We start from the raw sequence: 10,035 nt of genomic DNA, 5'->3' as shown, positions 1-10,035 counted from the left end.
ACGCTGGATTATTATTATTGAGAGACAGGCTCACTGTCTGTTCCCCAGGCTGGGACAGGAGGTCACACGCTGTATTATTATTATTGAGAGACAGGCTCACTGTTCCTCAGGCTGGGACAGGAGATCACACACTGTATTATTATTATTGAGAGACGGGCTCACTGTCTGTTCCTCAGGCTGTGACAGGAGATCACACACTGTATTATTATTATTGAGAGACAGGCTCACTGTCTGTTCCTCAGGCTGGGACAGGAGATCACACACTGTATTATTATTATTGAGAGACGGGCTCACTGTCTGTTCCTCAGGCTGGGACAGGAGATCACACACTGTATTATTATTATTATTGAGAGACAGGCTCACTGTCTGTTCCTCAGGCTGGGACAGGAGATCACACGCTGGATTATTATTATTGAGAGACAGGCTCACTGTCTGTTCCTCAGGCTGGGACAGGAGATCACACGCTGGATTATTATTATTGAGAGACAGGCTATGATATGCGAGGGCCACAGTATATGTGCAGAGCGGCACCCAGCGGTCACGGTGGAGTACTGCGTCAAGAATGTTGTTGTTAGGTCGTGTCTTGAGGTGCCGCGTTCATTTGATATTAAAAATACACCCTCTCCATGTCCCGGTAACCCGCTGCGCTCATTTTGATGTGGCAGTGCGGTGAGGTTCACGTTATGGGTTTCTTCAGAGGCGTCGCGCTTAGCTGCAGCGCCACACGGCTGTTTTCTGAGAGAGATTAGAAAGCGACCCGACCTCTTGATAGAGCATAGAGGGAGAGGGGAGCAACATTTATTTATTTTTCATCCCGGGCTGGAGGCTCTTTCTCGCCGTGTAACCCGACCCATGGCGACGTTCAAATTAGTGTAATGAACACCCTCGCCGGCCGGGCTCACATGTCGCCCGGGGCGACGACCCGCGTTGCCAGGTGACCCGGGGTCAGCTGCCGGCCCGGCCTCCTGCCCTCCCGAGCAGCAGCAGCAGCAGCAGCAGCAGACAGTGATGGAGGTGTCTTGTCGGGGCTTCGGTTCACCCAGTGCTGCTCGTTTTTCTCGTCACACCGGCCTCGCCGGGGGCGAGAGACGTCTCCCGTGACTCTGGCCGTCCCGCCCCGCCCACTCCAAACTTCACGACCTGAACGTCGAAAAAAATGTTTTCAAAAAACATTTTCTTCCAGTCCGAGAGCTGAGAGAAGCGCCTTTCTGCCCATCTAGGAAGGAAAAAAAAAACACCCCCCCCCGTTGTGTCGCAATTACAACGTTGCACATGGGGGTCCTCACTCGGCGGCACAACTGTCGTACCAAACCTACAGGGCTCACTCCCAGATCGTTAATTTGGGGGGAATTAAATCGCTTTCTGCGCCTGGTTGAGGGCGTTAGCGGGTGTCCTCTTGGGGTGAACGCTGTGTTCACACGAACAGGCGCTATAGCAAAACCAATCGAGGTGAATTGAATTGAATTACACGCCGTAGCGCCCACGAATCGTCCAATAACGAAACAAGTTTTCAGCGAGCAGCTGAGCTCGGCCGGTTATTAAATTGTTACTTGTCTTTAGCCCCTGTTGCAATAGCTTCGTGAAACGACCTGAGATGCCGCACCCGGCTACTATCTGTCGGTACCGAACTGCAAGGGGGTTCGGCCGAATTTGAACCCCCTGGGAAACAAGGTTCAGTTTGGGCAAGAGACCCGTGTCTGAACAGTTTAAAACAGGCGTGTTTACCAGCCTATTTCGAAATAGGGGTAGCTTGACTTGTAATTAAAACAATTTGTTTATATAAAATCCATTGGCCCTGCGTGCTGCACATTAACCCCCTCATGCAGTTTCCCTCCTGTATTGTTTTTAAATCCAATCAGTTTAGGTCGGTGATTCACCAAAACACACCTGCAAACCACCGATTGTAATTGCATCGGATCACCGACCTAAACTAACAGCGCAACAGGAACGGAAGACAGTAATTGATGACGTTAGAGGCTCATAAAGAACAGTGGCAAATGTCTGGATTGGATTTAAAAACAATACAGGAGGGAAACTGCATGAGGGGTTAATGTGCAGCACGCAGGGCCAATGGATTTTATATAAAACATTTGCTTATATATATATTGAAAACAAATTGTTTAAATTATAAGTCAAGCACAGGGCGCGGCAGGGTTATTCAGTGGTCAACATGGCCGGGGGACCTGAGCTCAATTCTGGACCTGAGGTGTCTGTGTGGAGTTCGCATGTTCTCCCCAGGCTCAAAGACAGGCTGGTGGGCTCGTAGTCTGTCCCAGGTGTCCTGTCCAGGGTGTCCCCTGCCTTGCGCCTGCTGCACGCTGCATGCTGGGATAGACTCCAGCCCGCCTGCAGCCCCCGTACTGGGAAAAATCCAAGCCGAGCCCCTGGGTGCTCTGAGACATTTTTTTCAGGTTCCTCTGAGGGGCTGTGGATCAGCAAATCACAGGCCACATCACCAACCTGGACAGGCCCTCCCGCCCGTGAAGAAAGAGTTCCACATTCGATTGCGTATGGCAAACTGTTCCCCCTTTTATTATGACAAACATTACAGAAACAGTATAAACCGTGAAAAAAATAGACTCAATAAATATACTATAAAGTATAACTTCAGGGGCTGGAGCTGTCCTGCATTCAAATCTACTTGTTACTTGTTCTACTCTTCCTTAAAATTCCCCCCCAATTTCAAGTATTTCCCTTCTGACAAACTAGTGACGTTATCCAGCCCCAAAACGGAGGTCAAGCGCCGCAGGACCAAGACTGGCGAACCAACCAGCTCGGACTAGATTGAGCTCATCGCCAAATCTGTGCGCCGATTTGTCCCATCACACGCCTGAGGCAATTTCGTGAAACGAGGTAAGAATCTCCTGAGAGCCCACCTGCACGCCCTGACATTCGACCCCCACCACTCTCTGTGTAAAGCACTGTCGTACGGCCCTGACATCACACCCCCACCACTCTCTGTGTAAAGCACTGTCGTACGGCCCTGACATCACACCCCCACCACTCTCTGTGTAAAGCACTGTCGTCAGGCCCTGACATCACACCCCCACCACTCTCTGTGTAAAGCACTGTCGTACGGCCCAGACATCACACCCCCACCACTCTCTGTGTAAAGCACTGTCGTACGGCCCTGACATCACACCCCCACCACTCTCTGTGTAAAGCACTGTCGTCAGGCCCTGACATCACACCCTCACCACTCTCTGTGTAAAGCACTGTCGTCAGGCCCTGACATCACACCCTCACCACTCTCTGTGTAAAGCACTGTCGTCAGGCCCTGACATCACACCCCCACCACTCTCTGTGTAAAGCACTGTCGTCAGGCCCTGACATCACACCCCCACCACTCTCTGTGTAAAGCACTGTCGTACATCCCTGACATCAAACCCCCACCACTCTCTGTGTAAAGCACTGTCGTCAGGCCCTGACATCACACCCCCTCCACTCTCTGTGTAAAGCACTGTCGTACGGCCCAGACATCACACCCCCACCACTCTCTCTATAAAGCACTGTCGTACGGGCCTGACATCCCACCCCCTCCACTCTCTGTGTAAAGCACTGTCGTACATCCCTGACATCAAACCCCCACCACTCTCTGTGTAAAGCATTGTCGTATGACCATGATATCACTCCCCCACCACTCTCTGTGTAAAGCACTGACGTCAGGCTCTGACATCACACCCCTACCACTCTCTGTGTAAAGCACTGTCGTATTGTTAGGGTTAGGGTGGAAGAATCGTCTGGTGATATGGGTGCTAGTGTCAATGATGACATTACACATCAGGATTGAAATGACTATGGGTACACTGAAGAAGTTATTACTTCTGAAGAAGAAATCTTGAACGAGGTTGAAATGTCTGACTCTGATGAATCTGATGTAACTGACCCCAGTCCTGAATCTACTGACCTTGTAGATGAGGCACAGACTGACCCAGCAAGGCCAAATCTATCTACCGAACTTGTAGCTTGGTCTGCTAAGCATGGTTGTAAAAGACAGTGTTTCAATGATTTATTGGAGATATTGAGACGTCAGGGGCACAAGCTTCCAAAGGATTGCAGGACTCTCCTACAAACACCTAATAAAGTGCAAATCAGTGATAAATGCGGCAGTCAGTACATTTACTTTGGATTAAAGAAAGGAATCCTGAAAAACATATCTTCTCCTAAAACATTCCAAGAAGGCATGCATTCTGTAGACCCGCGTATCAATGTTGATGGAGTTCCTCTCTTCAAATCTACATCTGTGCAATTTTGGCCTATTTTGTGCTCTTTTCACCTATTCCAGCCTTTCATTGTAGCATTATTTTGTGGAGGGTCCAAGCCTGAATCAATTGATGATTATGTGAGTGACTTTTCAGAGGAGTTAAAGTTACTCACCAATAATGGCATTCACTTTGAAGATAGAGTATTTAATGTTACTGTGAAGGCTTTTATATGTGATGCCCCTGTACGCTCATATCTGAAATGCTGCAAAGGGCACAATTCGTACTTTGGCTGCGAAAGATGCCAAATTAAAGGGAGCTGGGAGGGAAGAGCTGTTTCCACAGGGGAAGAGGCATGTAATGATCGTACAGATGAACAATTCAAGAACTTTGAGTACAAGGAACACCAACAAAGACTTTCTCCCTTAGCTGCTGCTGGAATTGGGTGCATAAGCCAATTCTCCCTTGACTACCTGCATCTAGCTTGTCTTGGTGTTGGCAAAAGAATTCTTATTTTCTTAAAGCAAGGACCACCTAAATGTCGACTGTCTGTCAGGCAGAGGAAAGAAATTTCTGATAATTTGGAAATTCTTAGCGGAAAGATGCCTGGGGAATTTGCTAGACAGCCAAGATCCCTCTCAGAGCTTGACAGATGGAAGGCTACAGAGTTCCGCCAGTTCCTTTTGTATACAGGCCCATTGTGCTTCGTAATGTTGTATCAAAGGAACTATACACCCATTTTCTGATGCTAACAGTTGCTCTTTCCATTATGTTGGACTCGGACGAAAGAAAGGGAAATGCCTATCTCAACTATGCCCAAAAACTGCTTGATACCTTTGTTGACAATGCTCAGCATTTGTATGGACCAACATTTGTTGTATATAATGTGCACAGTTTGAGACATCTACATCAGGATGTGGTACAATTTAATTATCTGCATTCCCATTTGAAAACGTTTTACAGTCCTTGAAGAAACTAGTGCGGAACAGTCATAACCCTATAGCTCAAGTAGTAAAGAGAATGAAGGAGAAGGAAAGAGTTCAGAGCAACTCTGAAGCATCTGGTTCACGGATGTATATTTCGTCAAGACAAAAAGACCGTTGTTTCCTGTTGGATAATGAGGACTTTGCATTTGTGAAGGAGAAAAGAGCAGACAGAAGTCTTCTATGTGATGTTGTACGACAGACTCAGACTTCTTCACTGAACCATGTGAGTCAAAACTGCTTAATATTGTATATGTTAATAGTCTGGAGGTGCATGCAAGGGAGAAATTCCTCTCTGTAAAAGAGTTGCACAGAAAAGTAGTGTCTCCCATATGGTGCTGGGTATGTCCTTTTCCCTCTTCTTCATGGCATAGAACATAATCCTGTTCCATGAAGAAGTTGCAACTTTGATTCACACAGGATGCTTCAGTCTGCTCTTTTCTCATGGTTAAGTTTAAATTTTAAAGTTTGTTAGGAATTGCATGTAGTGAATACCATCTAACTACAAATGTATAAATAAAGCAGAATGTTTATTATTGAATTATGTGTTTCATTGAGTATAATCATTATAAGCAAACACAAGTGTAGTAATCAGCACCACAATCTGAATTAAGACTCAAAATTAAAATGTGTATGTCTGTTTCAGGTGATGTGGACACGCGCTGTTTGGATAGAGCAGGAGTGGGAGGTTGAGGGAGTCCTGCCCTCAAACTGGGTGGATGCCCGAAGAGAGTCTGTGTGGTGGCTGAATGATCCAAAGCAGGCCACAAAACTATACAAAGAGAAGGCCAACCCTAATAAAGATACTTGGGTTACCTTCAAGCTCGTTCAAGTTAAACATACATCAGGTATAGCTTTCTTTGAAAATAAGAGCAAATTCCTGTTAATTATTATAAATTCCGATTGAATATTTACAGTAACTGTCTATGTACATGCATCAGTGCAACAATACCTTTTTCATATTTGATCATATGTAATGTAAATATAATTATTTGTAGACAAGAAATCAGAGTGTGATCACTTTGATTTAACCACCTCTGTTACGGATGCTGAAGATGAGGAGGAGACACCCAATCCAAAACGCAAAAGTAAGAAGCGGGTGTTCTCCGATTACGTTGATGGTATGTAAAAGTAACAATCTCAATAGCTATATTTTTCACCAGTTATTAATATCAACTGATGCCTCATTTAGCTTGTACCTTGTTATTGATTTTTTTACAACCCTTTAAAATAAGTCATTTTGAAAGGTGCTCTGTATGAAAATGTTAAAAATCTTATCAGATTTGTTGATCATGGAAATTGGTAAGAATTTTGGTTAGCTTATTCTATGTTAAACTAATTTTCAGTATTATATTGAAATATGATAATTTTCTATTATATTACAGACTTTGATTCTGATGCTGCTACTCCAAGTACATCCATTTCTCTGCCTTTAAAGTTCCCAAAATAAAGGAAATACATTTATTGTAAAAAGTTACAGATCAAGTTGATTAAATAATTTAATTTGATATGAAATATTTTACTGCCATATTTTTTCTGTTTAGAAAAGAAGAAGCCACTGAAGCTGCCAGTGCCACCCCCCAAACTGAGGTTCTCTCCTAGGAAGAGTGTCTCCCAGAGCTCACTCAGCTGTTCAAGTACGCTTAAAGGTAGGTTATTGCAATCAAAGTTAAAATGTTTTCTTAATGTCCTTAGAAGATAACCATTTTCAATCATATTTAAAGACAAGTTAACACCATTCTTTATGTTATTGAAGCCCAACCATCAAAGGTGAGAACCTCCCCAAGGAAAAAACGGTGCCGAGCTCTGGCTTCAACATTCCTGAAGGTATTACTACATTTTTTGCCTACATCTAATTACTCTATGAAATTGAGATGAAATTCACAAGTTATTTTTTTTTATTACGTCTGAGGTTGTCACTGTACTTTCCTACGTCTACCATAAGTGAATTATATTAAAAGATGATTGGACTGGTGAACATTTTACGTCCATATTTAAATATTAAATTAATCTGCAATATTATATGAACAGCCCAGGTAGTCCAAATTGTGACCTCACCACGCAAAGTTCGAAGCCCTAAGCAAGTTATAAGACCAAAGTCTTCAACTGAACCCCAGAGTCACCTCAGCTTCCCACTCACCCTCGCCTTCTCCCTCATCTCGATCAGGTGAGGAAATAATGGCTTTATAAATGTTTTAACACAAGGCTTTGTATACATGAACAATAGTACATTACTTGTATCATATTAAATCAGTAAATTTAAGAATAGTTTATGATCCCTCTGCAAATGATACATTTGATAGATATGAGATTATTGTTAACTTTTTAATTTCTAGTATCAAACCAGGATTGGCCAGATGGCAGAAATGATCCTGGAAGACTGTCAAAAAGTATGTCTTTTTTATTGTATAAAGTAATAAATAAAACTACCCATATTATAGTTTTACACAGAATGTATTTTAATTATGTGTAGGCTCGTATACAATATAAAAATAAGTTGTCTTTTACCACAATGCTACAAACGACACAAACATATTCAAAATTGAAGCTATGTTTTTAATAAATACACCAATGGAGTTTAATTGACATTGTTTATAGAATCCTAGTTCAATTACAGACTAAATGACTAAATTGAAATATTAAGTTGTGTGATAAAGTAAATGTTTTCCATAACTGAATTCTTTTCAGAGTCTCCCAGGCAGAAGACCACATCCAGACCAGAAGAGAAGAGAGAGAGATATCCTCCTTCAGAAGGAAGTACAGTTAAAATGAACTACAGATGTGGGAATTTTTACTTTTTAAGATTATAAATTGCATGTAGCACATTAGCAACACTACAGTTATGCTAATGTGACAATAGTGTAAGAAAATCCTAACCCAATTCCTTTTAAATGCTGATATAAAATGTAAATTATTTCAGAGCTTCAGAAGCGGGTATTGGGCCTCCTGATAGAGATGAGGGATGAATTGAGGCGTTTGGGTATGTCCACAGAACCGGTGGACTCCCAATTCCACATCAGGAGGCTGACCACAATGGAAGAGTTCTGTGCATACGAGCAAGCACTTGACAGCATGGACAATCAAAACCTGCTGGTATGATATTGTATTCTCACTGTGGTGTCAAAAATATTCACTACTAATATTCTAGGTTTCAGATAGGTCATAATTTTATAGCCTACATCTGATTAATATGATCCATCTCTGGCATACGTTCATATTTTTAGTTTATAATGTATAATCTTATCCTTTAATGGCAAAATAAAGTGTTTTCATGTTCTAAAAAGTTACTACAATTTTTTTTTTACTTTGAAAAATGGTCACTTTGTATTTTTAGACTGAGAAAATACTGCAAAAAAGTGGTTAATATGTGAAAATGTGTTTGTTCCATGAATGTGTAAATGGGTATGTCTGATTAGTTGACTAATGAAGATCTAGTAGTAAAAATAGCTTCTAATATTATTTCTAATATTATTTCCAGATAAACCAACTTCAGAGAGTAGGCGGCAGTGATGTCAGAGAGAGTGTTTTCACAGTCTTGTCAAGGTATTGCTTATTGATTTTTTTAAATGTTTTTACATTACATTTTTACTTCGATCAAATGAACATATCCACAGAATTGAGCTTATAGATACCTATGTGTTAACCACTGAATGTGCAAGGTGTAAAACTGCAAAATTGTCTTTTAAAATATAAGGATTACAGTACTACATTTGATCCTAAATATTTGAGTAAATAAATGTTGAGTGGAAACTCACTTGAAAAAATGTCTAAACTCAGTGAAAATTTGGTTTTCAGACTTATGACAAATGAACTGATGACAGAATTCAACTTCGCTGGCACAAACCGAAAAGATAAACAACAAAAGAGGGGCCTGGGAGACACAAATCTTTATAGAGTAATTAAAGGTACTCATATTCTATGTTGTACTTTCAAACTTTGGGTACTCTTTAATTAGGACAGACTTTATTACTCAACTGCTATGATGCAAGCCAAATTGTATCCGTTTATTTCAGCTTTGGGCTTAGTAAACCTTAATGGTTCATTTTTGAGATTATACTCAAGAAGATAATAATCATAATTTATTTGATTTATATAATTTTCTCCTAGCTGCGGTGCTGAAGTCCCACCCTACATCAACAGAAGAAGAAATAAAGGAGCACGCAATGTATTACTTGAAGAATGCATATGCAAGGCAGGGAGTCAGGAGATCTGGACACTGAAAATAATAGGTTTCTGGTTCTGTTAGGACAATTAGACAGGGTGTGCAAATGGTGGACAAAAATCGTCTTAACTTCCACTGTAATATTTTTTTTCTTGGAAATATAGAAGTTGTGCATTTTAAAATGTATATTTGAATCAAAATGTGGTTTTGAGTTAGATAGTGTGTTAATGTAATTAGTTTGTGTTTGTCATTACTATACTGTATATTGATGTTACCAGAATTTGTAGCTGAAGTTTAAGACTAGTTGTGTTTGTTTTATGATTATTGCCCATATGTTGATTGTTGATTGATTGTATACAATGTATAATTTGAAATACATATTTTCAGATGTGAATGTGTATTTTCAGAATACATTTTGAAACCAAATCATTTCTTGGTTTACTAGTTTCTACACCTGTAAAACCTGTCTTTGATGTATAATAGACCTCTGACCATATACGTATAATAGTCTTCTAACCATATATGTATAATAGTCCTCTAAAGTTATCCAAAACTCCAACCATATATGTATAATAGTAATCTAAATTTATCTGTATAATAGAACTCCAACCATTTATGTATAATGAACGTCTAAACATAGATGTATAATTGACGTATAACAATAGACGTATATTAGAATTTCATTCTA

The 10,035-nt window shown here is 41.2% G+C and overlaps 1 long non-coding RNA gene across 4 annotated transcripts; it reads left to right on the top strand.

Moving 5' to 3' along the window:
• The first annotated feature begins 5,542 nt into the window (after positions 1-5,542).
• Positions 5,543-9,366, top strand: LOC148671840 (uncharacterized). 4 transcript variants are annotated; one of them, XR_015937101.1, is made up of 11 exons: positions 5,543-6,033; positions 6,184-6,306; positions 6,571-6,597; positions 6,730-6,834; positions 7,217-7,352; positions 7,522-7,575; positions 7,874-7,942; positions 8,106-8,278; positions 8,664-8,728; positions 8,981-9,090; positions 9,293-9,366. It is a non-coding gene; the product is annotated as an uncharacterized LOC148671840 (long non-coding RNA). The 4 variants fall into 4 exon arrangements; XR_015937099.1 differs by having other exon boundaries at positions 7,874-8,278; XR_015937100.1 differs by lacking the exon at positions 7,522-7,575 and having other exon boundaries at positions 5,545-6,033.
• The last annotated feature ends 669 nt before the right edge of the window (positions 9,367-10,035 follow it).

This window comes from Lepisosteus platostomus, chromosome 5 (assembly GCF_059453375.1).
Source record: "Lepisosteus platostomus isolate fLepPlt1 chromosome 5, fLepPlt1.hap1, whole genome shotgun sequence".
Taxonomy (NCBI): domain Eukaryota; kingdom Metazoa; phylum Chordata; class Actinopteri; order Semionotiformes; family Lepisosteidae; genus Lepisosteus; species Lepisosteus platostomus.
This window is presented reverse-complemented; position numbering and strand designations above follow the sequence as displayed.